Genomic DNA, 15324 nt, shown 5'->3' on the forward strand with positions numbered 1-15324 from the left:
AGTGCCAAGCAAAAGAGGGAGAAGCCCCCTATAAAACCGTCATATCTCGGGAGAATTCACTCACTATCACAAGAAAAGCATGAGGGTAACTATCCCCATGATTAAGTTGCCTCACGCTGGGTCCCTCCCAGCCCACATGGGGATTATGGAAACTATAATTCAAGATGAGATTTGGGTGGGGACACAGCCAAATCATATCAAGGTCTGAAGATCAGAGACAGTTAACTGGATGCAGAGCAATGTGGAGTGAAGGGGAGGAGCAGAAGAGAGGCGGCATAGAATTTGTCTTCAAATAGAGGAAGGGCTATTTTGACACCTTCATCCTTGTGTCTTCAGGTCCTGGAAGGATGTTTGACACTAAGGTCGTGCTTAATAAATGTTATTGGTTCTACTTGATTTAAAAGTCAATCAAGTAATCAATCAATCAATATATTCATATGGATGAACAGAGACCTGATATTGGAAATTCTAGGGAAATAAGAATAGTCATTAAAATGAAGACATTTTAAAAATAATTTTTACAAATAGGTAGGGAGTTCCCTTGCCCTTGGAAGCATGACTCTTAGTGTCTGTTTAGGAAGGTGATGCTGCTGGAGCAGGGGCTCAGGTGTAGAGAAATTGAAACTGGATGACATGGATGCTTTCCAGATTTTCTGTTTCTCAGACAAATACAAATTTTCTCCACAGGAAAAAAGAAAAAGAAAAATCAGAGGAATTACAGAGGATTGCCAACTTTTTGCCAACAATGGATATTACAACAAATTCAATTATCCACTGTTGTAGTCATTCTGTAAACAAAAATCCAAAAAAGCATATTTTAACAGAAGAGAAGGAAAAACATGATCTCAGAAGAAGGAAATGCTTTAAAGTCTAACACTAGTTTTCTAAACATCACTTTTCTTTTACTCAGTCTTCTGTAAAGCAGTGAAAACATCACTCAGCAGCACCAGTTTGAGGGCCTGTATTTGGGAACTACAGCACTCAATGACTTCAAAGTCCTTTCCTGGCCTGGATACTTGCTCCTCCCAGTCCAAAAATGGAGCCAGGCACTTAGCATGCACTCACTGTATATCTATGGAAGAAAAGATGGAATCACTCGCAGGCCTTTGATTTTAGGCAGCATTCCTCATCCTCAAGATGGAAACCCCATGCTACAAGTATAAAAGCAATACCCCAAAAAGTTCATGGAAGAAAAAAAAACAGTTAAAACACATTAGGACAAAAGAGAGACTATGTTACTCTGCTCCAGCTGACCTTTGGAAAGCCATATTCTCTCTACCACCTGTATGTCCCCTACCATTAAAGATAACCCTACTATTTCCATAGTAATCAACGGTTAATAGGGCACTCGTGTTCATTATACCATTTGTTCATTCATCAAACGTTTATGGAGCATTCTCTGTGTACCAGGCACTGTGCTAAGTTCTGGAAAATATTTAATAATTTTTATTTTATATTTAAATATTTAATAATAAAGTGTTTTATTATTAAATATTTAAATATAAAATAGAAATATTTAAATAATAAAGTGAATATTTAATAATAAAGTGTTCTCTCTCCTCCAGATGTGGTGATACCCCCATTCTGTGCTCCCCAGGCATCATTACCTGTCACTTCCCCTCACGGCATTGTAAACTCCTCCAGATTAGGGCTGCGTCTGTTTATCTCTGGATTCCCACTACCTGGAAGGATGACGTGATCAGATGGGAAGAACCAAGACAAGCTCTGCCGTAGTCTCAACCTAGATAGAAAAATTTAAAATGCCCAGATAAGTCATGTGGCTGGTGCTGATCAGGCATCTAAAAAATACTTGATTGGATAAGTCCTAAAGGCGAGGATAGCTACACAATTTGCAGGGCTCAATGGGAAATGAAAATACAGAGCCTCCTGTTCAAAATGCAGGGAAAACATGCCCTAATAGGAAATAAAATATAAAGGTTTTTTCTTCCTTTCACGGTTTCTTTTTCAATTAGACATGATGAAGGTTTTGCATTTGTTACTCAACGTTATTCTAAGGAAAAAATCTAAGTAGCATTAATTTTACTGTTCATCTTTATATTATGCCATGCCAGTTTTAAATGCAAATATAGGAGCATTTAACTCAAATGCAGAATCACCAAAATTATGTAATTCAAAACTGGTAGTCTGTATTTCATTCTTACCAAAACAATAGAAACAGCACAAAGCTATTCTTATCAGAACAATGGAAATAGCACAAATGTTTTTATTACATTTCTTGATACACATGTATTCTACCAGTGCTTTCTACCTTTGGTTTACTGATGAGTAAGGAAGGACTTCAAGGAAAGGAAACTATGGCTCATCTTATCTTCACTTTTCATCAACCATCATTCTTGGCATACGTGGTTGACCAATACAAGGTAGTAGCACAAATAAAAACAGAGATCAGAGGATAGAATTCCTTGGTGGGTCATGCTTCTTGGAATGCCATTGCCTTCTCTTGGCATTCAAAGTAAGCTCTAGTTCAAATGGCCTGTCTTGGATGCACTTTAAGTCATGCTGACCTCCCAGGCATCGTGGGTCTGCCAGAGTTCTGTGCTCAGCGGCATCATGAATGCCCCAATGTGAATGGCATGGTGAGGTACTGTGGACACCCAGACTGTGAATCTCTCCTCTGTTCAAGTGCAGGCTTCATTGTCCCGTTGGACTCCACTCACAAAACACAAGTTCAGAGACAAGAAGACTAAGAATTTAAGACTGTGGTGGCAGAGGATTCAGCCAAGAATGAGTCATGGACAAGCCCCTAAAGCCATCTCTGCTAAGAGGGGCCCCAGAGTTCACAGCCAAGGGAACAGTTGCTGAAGGCTGACTGAGATGCGGGGTCCAGAGCCCTAAAGACCCAGGTTAGTTAGGCCAGGTAAAGAGGGGAGATTGGTTGCTTATGGGAGCTGCCTTAGCAAAGAGAAAAGAACGTCAAGCTCTTCAGAGAGAATGGCAAATGAGGCTCCATCTCCCTGCAGGACTCAGAGAGGAATTTGGGAGGAAAAGCAAAAGAAAGCAGTTACAGTCTTTCTACGCTCAGCCTCAGGGAATGTCCTAGAACCTAGAAAGGGAAAAATGGCCAAGACAACATTTCCATATCCACCAGGACTCTGAGGCCTGAGCAACTTCGCTGCTGGCTGTAGAAGGGCTGTCTTTCATGCTGGTGAGAGTTGTCATAGGAACAGAAGTCAGGGGCAATGGATTCAGCACTGGCCATGCAGCCAAGTGGGTTTTCTCCAAGGGCAGGGCCCACTCCTGGCCTTTATTCAATCCTTGCCAGATGGAAACTGGGAATGTAATCCTTAAATAACAGCAAACAAAAGAGCTGAAATGTCTCCTCTAGCACCAAGTCTTCTTCAGCTATAGGTGAACCACTAGTTTTCTCTCTGGTTCACCAGCCAGATGTTGAAAACCTTTCCAACTCTGGGCAATGGTCCATGCCACCTACCGGCTGAATGTCCTTAGCTAGGCAACTTTATGGGCCTCAGTTTCCTCATCTGAAAATAGGGAAAATAATACCTGCCTCAAAGAGATGTAGAGGCTAAATGAGGTAACACATGAAGAAGGGAGTATTCACTTTGTTTTTCCTTACATATCCCCCTTCATTTTGTATATTCTGTTCTCCCTGTTCAGAATGCATTCCTGCTCTCTGAGTCCAAGAAGGTCCTGAACAAATCTTACCCCATCTATGGGGCTTTTATTTCCAGCTGTCACTGAATTCCCCTTCTGATTTTTTTAATGTTTATCCCACACATTGTAGCAATTAGTTATATTCAGCTGGCTGAATGCTACTGTGAAAAAGGGATTCATGACATTGGATGAATTTCTAAACTCAGTGAGTCTCGGTAGTGTTTGTTTATTTTATCATCAGAGTCCTCAGCACAAATCCTGACACATCAGAGGCACACAGTAGATTAAATTATGACAGTGTTCAGCTTCGAACTTTTTAAAAGTTTCCTTTTGGCCTCAAAAGATAGATGATTGATTGATTGATTGATTGATAATAGATAGATGATACATAGATAGATAGATGAGAGAGAGAGAGAGGCAGTCAGATGGATGATAGAGATAGATAGATGATAGATAGATAAATATGCAGCTAGCTATATATCTGCAAACTTCCATCACGACCTGCCAAAGCTCTCTGCATTATCTGACTCCTTCCCAATTCTCTGTCCTCATCTCTTGCTATCCCCCCTCCATCATTACTTTCCAACCCTACTTGCCTATTTTCAAAATATCTTCTCAAAAATGTCCATCTCTTTCCTACAATAAGGCTTTGCGTATGCTCTTCCCTCTGTCTGAAATGCCCTTTCCCCACTGGTGGCAAAGCTACTTCTTTCTCCCCATAGAGGTCTCACCTTTATTGTGGTGTTTCCTGATCATCTCATCTAAGTCAGTCTTCCAAATTTCTGTGATGGTAGAAACTATGTCTTTGTTGTTTGTTCATCTTTGGGTACCAGCATTTAGCACTGTGCATGATGCACAGTTGGTAATTAACAAATTGAATGAATGGATGCAAGCATAAATGATAAATGAAGTAAATATTTTTCTTCTCATGCATGTATTTTTTTTTTTGAGTGCTTTGCGAATGCAAACAGTATCTTCCACTAGAATGCCAACATGGAGAACATTATAGATTTCTTTTGTTTCCAACCTTGCATGCAGCACAGTACGGTGTGTGTATACAACACTCAAAAAAATTGATGAATGAATGAATTATTGAATGAATGAGCAAATAGGCACGTACCCAAAACTTGCTGGACTGAACTGAATTCAACAGACCTGCCGGCTTAAAGGAAGTGCCACATCTTTGCGCCTGCCAACATGTGTTCTGTATTTGTCAGTGATGCTTTCTTGTATTTGGCGTGCTCACATGGTTGTCACCATCAGCCTGCTAATGGGATCATAAAGGAAGGGGAATCAGGGTCCTGGGCTTTTTCAGAGTCATCAGCTCAAAGCCTTTTTAATGTGAGTTCTTGACTCGATTGGGTGTGGAGAGAAGAGAAAAGGTGATGAATGGCCCCAGTACAAGGAAAACTCAGATACCTGACTTTGTTCTTATCTTGGGAAGAATGTGGCAGCCTGAAAGAGTCAGCAGCAGGCACACAGAGTCATGATGAACTAAGAAACTCAAGAATGTCCCTTGATAAATGTTTGCTGGATGAATGAATGCTTCTGTTGCTTATTACCTTTTAAGTGAATAGGGTCAAAGGTTGCTATTAACCCAAGGCTCATGGGGGAAAGATATTCTTTGTGACCTGGCAGGAATTATTACCAAGGGCAGATGAGGCCAGTAAGTTCACATGGCTAATGAAGACAGGGTCACAGGTTTGATGTCCCCTAGAGACTAGTTATCTTCAGGCAGAGGGAAAGTCTGTTTCACAGCCATATTACATGCCGTAATGCTGGGCAACCGTCTTGCAGATTCATGCAGTCCTCCTGGACCAGCTTGTCCAGGACGGGAGGGTGTCGGACGGATGCCTTCGCTGAAACCCCTCATCAGAGGAAAACAATCAAATATTTGTTTACATTTGATTAGGACATCTTACTGGTGTTGGTGATGATGATGATAGTCGCATTTATTGAGTAATTGCTCTGTGACAGGCAGTGTGCTAAGCTCTTCAGAGGAATTTTTTTCACTTGATCTTTAAATACATGTCCAATCATGCCACCTTACAAATGAGAAAACTGAAGTTAACAAAATTACTTCACAGTCACTCTCTTATGCATGTCATCTAGTTGAATTCACAGTAGCCTTGCAAGGTATATTTTATTCTCTTTCTTTTACAGATGAGAAAACTGAAGGTGGAAGAGATTTGTTGACTTACCAAAAATCACTCAGCTGGGAAGTGACAGTGCCTCCTACCAGATCCCGGTATTCCAAAAGCCAGTTCCATTCTCTTAGCCAGGACAACACAGAAACTGTTTTTTCTTGATAAGCAGATTAATGACGTCGTCTCTACATGTGAAGTGTGAAGAGTTCAAAACCAAGGAAAGCAAGTCCCTGACTGTTGCAAAGAATTGTCATCTAAAGAGGTGACCCAGGCCAAACCCAGGGGTTTCAAGGCTGATGAGGGGGCACAATGAGATACCAAGGGAGGGGCCAAAGGGTCCTTCCTGCAAGTCCCAGCTCTGCTACTTACTGTGTGTGCTGGGCAAGTTACTTGACATCTCTAGGCCAATAGGTACTGTTCTAAATGTTTTAAAAGCGTCAACTGATTTAGTCCTTATACTACCATTTGAAGTGATCAGTAGTTGACCTCGTTTTATAAATGAGAAAACTGAAAAACAAAGAAGCCAAGCAGCTTATCCAAGGTACCCAACTAAAAAGAGGCACAATTGGGATTTCGATCCAGGTAGTCCAGTTATAGTGCCTGTGCTCTGGAGAGTCACAGCTTGCTGCTAGGAGTAAGAATAAAAGGACCTGGCATCATGACGCACAGCCATAGGACCAGCTACTTAGGAGGCCAAGGAGCAAGGATCACTTGAGCCCAGGAGTTTGAGGCCTGCCTGGGCACCATAGCAGGATCCTATCTCAAAAAAAGAAATAACTAAATTAAATAAAAATAATAACAATAATAACAATGCCTAGTTCATAGGCTTTGGGGGACATAATGCATATAAAATCCATAGCAAAGTGTCCAGCATGTAGTACTTATCCAATATATGGCATATTTCATCATTGAATACGTTTCTACTTTAGGAGGTTTATTTTTGATAGATATACAGGAATATCATGATTAGTTGCAGTTAGACAATACAGACTGATGGATGGTCGAGGACAGGCGTCCCCAAACTTTTTACACAGGGAGCCAGTTCACTGTTCCTCAGACCACTGGAGGGCCGCCACATACTATGCTCCTCTCACTGACCACCAATGAAAGAGGTGCCCCTTCCTGAAGAGCGGCGGGGGGCCGGATAAATGGCCTCAGGGGGCCGCATGCAGTCCACAGGCCGTTGTTTGGGGACGCCTGGTCTAGGACTTGAAATTAAACATTTCATGCATGGGCCAAGATACAATTCCCAGAAAGGCATCTAACCCAGCAGGCCCATTCTGGTGCTGTGCCTATTTTCTAATGATGGTGCTAGCTTAGGGTTACCAGCAGTCACAGGAATACAAAGCAGCAAGAAAACGGGGCAAGTTGTGCTCTATACAAGTCTATATCTAGGGGGTCCATCATCAGCCAGCAAGACCCAAATCACTGGGCTGCAGCTCCAGGACAAGCTATAAATCTTGGGGAGGAAGATCCCATGTGGGCAAGGCATGGCTGGGAAGTAGATATGTTAGCAAAACAAGGGCTTGGGCACAGAGACTAAGGGCGAGATAGGTGGCTGGGATCAAGATAAAGTTTATCCCAGTTCCCAGATACCTGAACAGATGATAAATATTACACAAGCAACCCAAGTGGGACCTGAAGCTGAATTTCATTTGACTCATCTAGAGTTTCTTAAAACTCTCCTGCCTCAGGGTAGCAGTGGGGCTCAGAGATTGGCATGAGGGGAGACATAAATGAGGCTGAGAGGTTCCAGCTGGCACTGAAGAGCTCACGAAGGCTGGGATTCAGGCAGGGTCCAATACATTCAGACTGAAGCTGGATGAGCACTTGTCAGGGATGTCGGGGTGAGGGTGCTGCCCTCTGGTAACCGGTTGGACCAGTGATCTTTGCTGTGCCTTTAACTCTGCAATCCCTTGAATGCAACAGACTCACACACTTGTGCTCCTCACTCCTCCCTGGATCCTCATGAGCTCACTATGGGCTAAACAGAGGCATCCTAGAACTGCTTTACATGACAGCACTTTGGTTCCAAATATGGAGACAGCACAATGCTCCAAGATCTGAACTTGACAGAGATGTCTCTGAGAACAATCTCTCTATAACAGCAAAGCCATCCTGAAACCTACGACTTCACAGCCGTGCATCTGTTTTCGAAGGTGATGTGACAGGCCGAGGGGAGGCAGAAGCCCCAAGAGTGGTGCTGAGGCTCTCAGAGAGCATGGAGGGGACAGTCCCAGCCATCAATGGAGCCTTGTGGCCTCAATGGAAAGGGAGGAACGCCCTGTCTCAGGAATGCAACCTCCAGAGTGCAGAAGACAGCCACGCTTTGCCATTATGAAACCCCAAACACTCTGGGTGTGGTGAGGCTTTTAAAAGCCTATTCTGCTGCCACTGAGGAGCCTTGGAAATGTGGAGAACATACCACCCAAGGCCATTAAATGCCCAGACAGCTCTGGACAGAGACAAGAACAAGGATCCAATGAGCTTAGGGCAGAGTGTCTCAAAGAAATAAACATGCGGTGAAGGTATTTCCATAGCCAGTAAATACTGTCTTTCAGGGGGTTCAGAAGGAGACCAAACAGTCTCCTCCCACCAGCCCCCGATAAAAGAGTGACACTGTGTATCTGAGGAGTAAGCGGCCAGGCACAGAAGCCAGATTTCCCAGCCACCCTTTAATTTATAGGCCATAAATGATGGAGCCCATGATCTATTGCCCCTGACTCAGGGGGGATTTATTCTGACTAAGAGCACACACACAGAGCCCACTGATATAACTAATGGCCTTGGGTGGAAAAAGGTCGGGCTCTCACTAAATGCTAAGTAAAAATGTTTGGAGCAGACAGTTATAATACTAAAAGGTGATTCCAAACATCACAGGAAGCAGCAAACACTACTCATCTCAGCTGAGGTCAAGCTGCAGGGGAGAAAAATCTGGGATGCTGCAGACAGGGAGTGACAGCCTGAAGCAACTGGCAATGGAGCTTCATCTCTAACAACCTTTCCATTTTACGTCTTTTCAAGTGTGCCTCACCCATCAAAGCCCACTCTCAGGTGAAGGTAGGATCCATTTCTTCACACTGAGCTACCAGTGCTGGGAGGGCCTAGACCTTGTCTGTCCCATGATTACTGCAACCCCAGAGATAGTTCAGTGCCCATCACAGAATGTGGGCTCAATAAATCTTTATTCAATGAATAAAAAGACAGAAATAGTCTGTTTTTATTCATTCATTGATGCATCCTTTCATCCAACCAGTGTTTCTCAAAGGGAACTTGTTACAAAGAGAGAGCTTCTTTCATGACCAGTGCCTGGGAGGCAAAAGAGACTTTCATCATGTTTTATTTTCATTGTGTATGTTTTTGTTGCCATCTAATTATAGCAAGTGATACTGATTTTTCCATTTATGGCAGTGATTTAAATTTTCATTTTGTCCAAATTTTTTTCTCCAAAATAAGAAGTCAATTTAAATAAAAAAATGTTCATCAAATAAAAGCACATATTTTATAATTATATGGTCAAAGTCTTCTAAAATACAGACATTCTCAGATGAAAGATGGCTAAGAGGATTTGTCACCAACAGACCTGGTTAAAAAAAAAAATGGCAAAAGAAGCTCTTCAGACTGAAGAGGAATTATATCAAAAGGAATAAAACTTCAGAATTAATTATTTTTCTCCTATTAAATTCTTAAAAATACGTATAACTATTGAAAGCAAAAATTCTAACACTGGGAGGTCTCCAATGTAATAGACACAATATATATGTCAATCATAACACCAAGTGTAAGGGTAAAATGACCTGGATGATGGTAAGGCTTCTATGCTTTACCCGAAGTGATAAAATATTAACTCTAAATAGATGTGAACATTTAGGTATGTATAGTGTAATACTCAGAGAAACCACTAAAATAATATAAACATTATGGCACAGGCTTATATAAACAGTGTCTCTTTCCTAAGCTAGAAGTGAAAGCCTTATGATTTTCTGGGCAGTAGACAGTACTCAGAGGGTCTTCTTAACTTAGTAGTGGAAAATAATCAGTCCTAGACTAAACACTGTTCTGGTCCAGCCTATGAAAAAAGACTTCAGAGCAATGCTCCAAAATATGTTTCCAAGTAACTTAACTGCATCCCAGAACAAGACTTTAGAATATCGGAACACAAAAATATCCAGCATCAAACAGGGTAATTAGAGTCCTTAAAAGAGAGTGATAGGAGACAGAAAAAAAAAAATTTTGGGAGAAATATTTGTCTAAAATGTCTAAATTTTATAAAATCTGTAAACCCACAGAACAAGAATCTCAAAACCCTGAGTACAAGTATTGAAAAAAAAGACTATCTACCTAAAATTCTATACCCAGCTTAAATGAGCTTCAAAATCAAACTAAAATAAAGCCAGAACGAAAGCTTTTACAAATACATGAAAACTAAACAAAGTTATTCACCAGTGGAGCTGCATTACAAGAAATACAAGAAGACATCATCATTTAGGCAGAAGGAATATGACATCAGATGGAAAGGTGGATCTACACAATTAAATTAATAGCCCTGGAAGTGGCAACTGCATGAATAAACATATACGATTTTTTATTATTTAAATACCTTTAAACAAACTAATCGATTTCAGCAAAAATAGCAACAATGTAGTATCCATTTTATAACACATGTCCAAGTAGAATATGTGTCAAAAATGTCATAAGGCTGAACTAAATATCCCAGTTAAAAGGCAGAGATTTCAGAATGTGGAAAAAAGGAAGATGCAACCATATGCTTTCTACAAGAAATGCACTCTAAATATAAAGACACAAACAGATTAAAAATGGAAAGTTTGGGAAAGATATAATGTATTAATACCAATCAAAAGAAACTTCAGAAGGAATGGCACCAGCTCCTCTTTGTAACTCTGGTAGATTTTGGCTGTGAATCCCTCTGGTCCTGGGCTTTTTTTGGTTTGTAGGCTATTAGTTACTGCCTCAATTTCAGAATTTGTTATTGGTCTATGCAGGGATTCAACTTCTTCCTGGTTTAGTATTGGGAGACTGTATGTGTCCAGGAACTTATCCATTTCTTCTAGATTTTCTCGTTTCTTTGCATAGAGGTGTTTATACTATTCTCTGATGGTAATGTGTATTTCTGTAGGCTCAGTGGTGTTATCAACTTACCAGGGATGTGAAGGACCTCTTCAAGGAGAATTACAAATCACTGCTCAAGGAAACAAGAAAGTACACAAACAAATGGAAAAATATTCCATGCTCATGGACAGGAAGAATCAATATTGTGGAAATGGCCATACTGCCCAAGGTAATTTATAGATTCAATGCTATCCCCATCAAGCTACCATTGACTTTCTTCACAGAATTAGGAAAAACTACTTGAGATTCCATATGAAACCAAAAAAGACCCTATATAGCCAAGACAATCCTAAGCAAAAAGAACAAAGCTGGAGGCATCACACTACCTGACTATACTACAAGGCTACCGTACCATACCTTTTAGTATAGTCTATGTTTAGTATATACTATATAGTTAGTATAGTATATCTTTTTTGATACCAAAACAGATATATAAACCAATGGAACAGAACAGAGGCCTCAGAAATAATGCCACACATCTACAAACATCTGATCTTTGACAAACATGACAAAAACAAGCAATGGGGAAAGGATTCTCTATTTAATAAATTGTGTTGGGAAAACTGGGTACCAATATGCAGCAAACTGAAACTGAACCCTTTCTTTAAACCTCACACAAAAATTAATTCAAGATGGATTAAAGACTTAAACATAAGACCTAAAACCATAAAAACCCTAGAAGAAAACCTAGGCAGTACCATTTAGGACATAGGCACGGGCAAAGACTTCATGACTAAAACACCAAAAGCAATGGCAACAAAAGCCAAACTTGACAAATGGTATCTAATTAAACTAAAGAGCTGCACAGCAAAAACAAAAATAAAAAACTATCATCAGAGTGAACAGGCAACCAACAGAATGGGAGGAAATTTTGCAATCTATCCATCTGACAAAGGGCTAAAATGCAGAATCCACAAGAAACTTAACAAATTTACAAGAAAAAAACAACCCCATCAAAAAGTGAGTGAAGGATATGAACAGACACTTCTCAAAAGAAGACATTTATGTAGACAACAAACATATGAAAAAGGGCTCCTCATCACTGGTCATTAGAGAAATGCAAATCAAAACTACAATGAGATACCATCTCATGCCAGTTAGAATGGGGATCATTAAAAAGTCAGGAAACAACAAATGCTGGAGAGGATGTAGAGAAATAGGAACATTTTTACACTGTTGGTCGGAGTGCAAATTAGTTCAACAACTGTGGAAGACAGTGTGGCGATTCTTCAGGGATCTAGAATAAGAAATACCATTTGACCCAGCAATCTCATTACTAGGTATATACTCAAAGGATTATAAATTATACTACTATAAAGACACATGCACATATATGTTTATGGCAGCATTATTCACAAGAGCAAAGACTTGGAACCAACTCAAATGCTCGTCGATGATAGACTGTATAAAGAAAATATTGCACACATACACCGAGGAATAATATGCAGCCATAAAAAGGATGAGTTCATGTATTTTGCAGGGATGTGAATGAAGCTGGAAACCATCATTCTCAGCAAACTAACACAGGAACAGAAAACCAAACACTGAATGTTCTCATTCATAAGTGGAAGTTGAAAAATGAGAATACATGGACACAGGAAGGGGAATATCACACACCAGGGCCTGTCAGTGGGCAGGGGGGTAGGGGACGGATAGCATTAGGAGAAATACCTAATGTAGGTGACGGGCTGATGGGTGCAGCAAACCACCATGGCACGTGTATACCTATGTAACAAACCTGCATGTTCTGCACATGTATCCCATAGCTTAAAGTATAACTTAAAGTATAAAAACACTTAATAAAAAGAAAGGTGCATTTGGCTATATTAAATTCAGATAAAATAGACTTCAGAACACATATTACCAAAGAAAGTAATATTCATTTCATAATAAGAGATCAAATCAACAAGAAAACATAACAATTCTGAATGTTTATACACCTAATAGAGTTTCAAAATATGTGAAGTAAAAGCTGATTCAACAAAAAGAGATGTAGAAAAATTGGCAATTATGGTTTAAGATTTTAATATCTCTAATTCAGTAAATAATCAAACAAATTGACAGAAAATTGGTAAGGAAACTGAAGACTTGATCAATACTGTCAACCAACTTGACCAAATTAACATTTATAAAATCCACCACTCAATATAAGCATAATACACATTTTTTTCCAAGAGCACATGAAATACTTACTGAGGTAGATTTTGGGCAATAAAATAACTCAATATTTTTTTTTTTGAGACGGAGTCTTGCTCTGTAGCCAGACTGGAGCACAGTGGCACAATCTCAGCTCACTGCGAACTCCCCCTCCCAGGTTTAAGCAATTCTTCCGCCTCAGCCTCCCGAGTAGCTGGGACTACAGATGTGTGCCACCATGCCCAGCTAATTTTTGTATTTTTACTAGATACAGAGTTTTACCACATTGGCCAGGATGGTCTTGATCTCTTGACCTGTGATCTGCCCACCTCGGCTTCCCAAAGTGCTGGGATTACAGGCATGAGCCAGCACTTCCAGCCAACTCAATACATTTAGAAAAGATTCAAGTGACCAGGCATGGTGACTCATGCCTGTAATCCCATAACTTTGGGAGGCTGAGGCAGGCAGATCACTTGAGGCCAGGAGTTTGAGACAAGCCAGTCCAACATGGTAAAACCCTGTCTCTATTAAAAATTCAAAAATTAGCAGGGTGTGGTGGTATGCACCTGCAATCCCATCTACTCAGAAGGCTGAGGCACAATAATCACTCAAAACTGGGAGGCAGAGGTTGCAGTAAGCTGATATCTTCACTGCACTCCAGCCTGGTGACAGAGCAAGACTCCATCTCAAAATAAATAAATAAAAATTAAAAATTCAAGTCACATAACTCCTCCAATAACAAGTACTTTCATTCATAAATGGGAACAATACATACCTGTTATGAGTCCCTATGAAAAATTAAAACAATATATAAAAGAATATGAACAGAAAAGGAACTCAATCATGTAGCTATTATAATGTGCTCAAGATAGCCAAGCTAGAAAGTAGACAGGATCCAGAGTGGAAGCCATAGTCTGCCAAACATCAAAGCCAATACTTCCCAATATACGAATCAAATACCCTCACAGTATTTTGATGAGAACAAGTAGAATAGTGCCTGTGATCATGCTTTGTAGTCTAAAGACCACAAATTCACATATAGTGAATAATTACTGTTATTATCAACATTCAAGATTATGAATTTGAGTATTTACAATGTTCTGATAAAAGGACATATCAAAAAAAGTGTCTTTTGTCTAAATTTTCATTTAATAGAATACATTTTAAAAGCCAATAACTTGTCTCCTTAGTACTATAATAAATATACACACATTCACATCCACATAAATATATATGTATATACATATAAGAATAATTCCACATACGTAAAATATTAGTGTTATTCTATATGTATATATACACTTTATTACATATTATTACATGTTAATGCACATGTGCACAAATATGGTCTACATTTGCAATAATGTCACTTTAAATGCACACAAATATATAGTCAATAACAGATTTATAGTAGTAATGTCAGCTTATATACTTACATGTTAATTTGTAGTTTTCAAAGCAATTTCATATGTATCATCTCATTTGAGAGTCTCAATTGTCCTACACTGTAAGTAGACTAAAAATCATTACAGCAAAACATAGTGGGAAAAGCATGTATTCTAGAATCAGGAAGATTTGATTTCAAATTCTAGTGAAGTCTGTTGCAGAAGCAGACTGAGAGACATACTGAAAATAAAACATGATAAGTGCAGTGGGAAACTGAAATACGTACTGAGAAGCCCAACCGCAGGTGCACAAGACGGGACAGGAAGAGAAGACAGCCTGGAAGGAGTTCTATCTGAACTGTCTTACAGAAGTGACTGACATTAAGAGTAGTGGATTGCAGGGGATCAAGGCACCACATGCAAAGGCACTGGGACAAGAGTCCATTTTCGTTGGTTTCACTTTTTCCTCTTGAATCCTAAACCTGGTCTTCCAGTGGCCCATTTCTTACCCAGCCACCATATTCTCCCTTCATGATTTTACTCACTACATCATTTTTAATTATTGCCTCCCACTTTAGAAATGATCTCTGCATTGACTCAGTCTAAATTTTCAACCGCTAGGTTAGATGCCCAGCCATCACTAGCAACTCAATGTATCTAAAATAGGTTTCACTCCCACCCCTTTGCCTTACTCCAAATCATTTTCCTGACTTTTTTCCTTAGGTTTCTTTTTTTTAATTTTTATTTTTATTTTTTATTGCATTTTAGGTTTGGGGGTACAGGTGAAAAACATACAAGATTGTTGCATAGGTACACACGTGGCAGTGTGATTTGCTGCCTTCCTCCCCATCACCTATATCTGGCATTTCTCCCCATGCTATCTCTCCCCAACT

The 15324-nt window shown here is 39.8% G+C and overlaps 1 long non-coding RNA gene across 1 annotated transcript in view; it reads right to left on the reverse strand.

The window, feature by feature from the left end:
* LOC141581498 (uncharacterized) overlaps positions 1-15293 on the reverse strand; it is a 72715-nt gene extending 57422 nt beyond the window's left edge. Inside the window, exon 1 of the long non-coding RNA XR_012514182.1 lies at positions 1608-15293. This is a non-coding gene — a long non-coding RNA (uncharacterized LOC141581498). The remainder of the gene's footprint in view (positions 1-1607) is intronic.
* Positions 15294-15324: the final 31 nt, after the last annotated feature.

This window comes from Saimiri boliviensis, chromosome 15 (assembly GCF_048565385.1).
Source record: "Saimiri boliviensis isolate mSaiBol1 chromosome 15, mSaiBol1.pri, whole genome shotgun sequence".
Lineage (NCBI taxonomy): Eukaryota > Metazoa > Chordata > Mammalia > Primates > Cebidae > Saimiri > Saimiri boliviensis.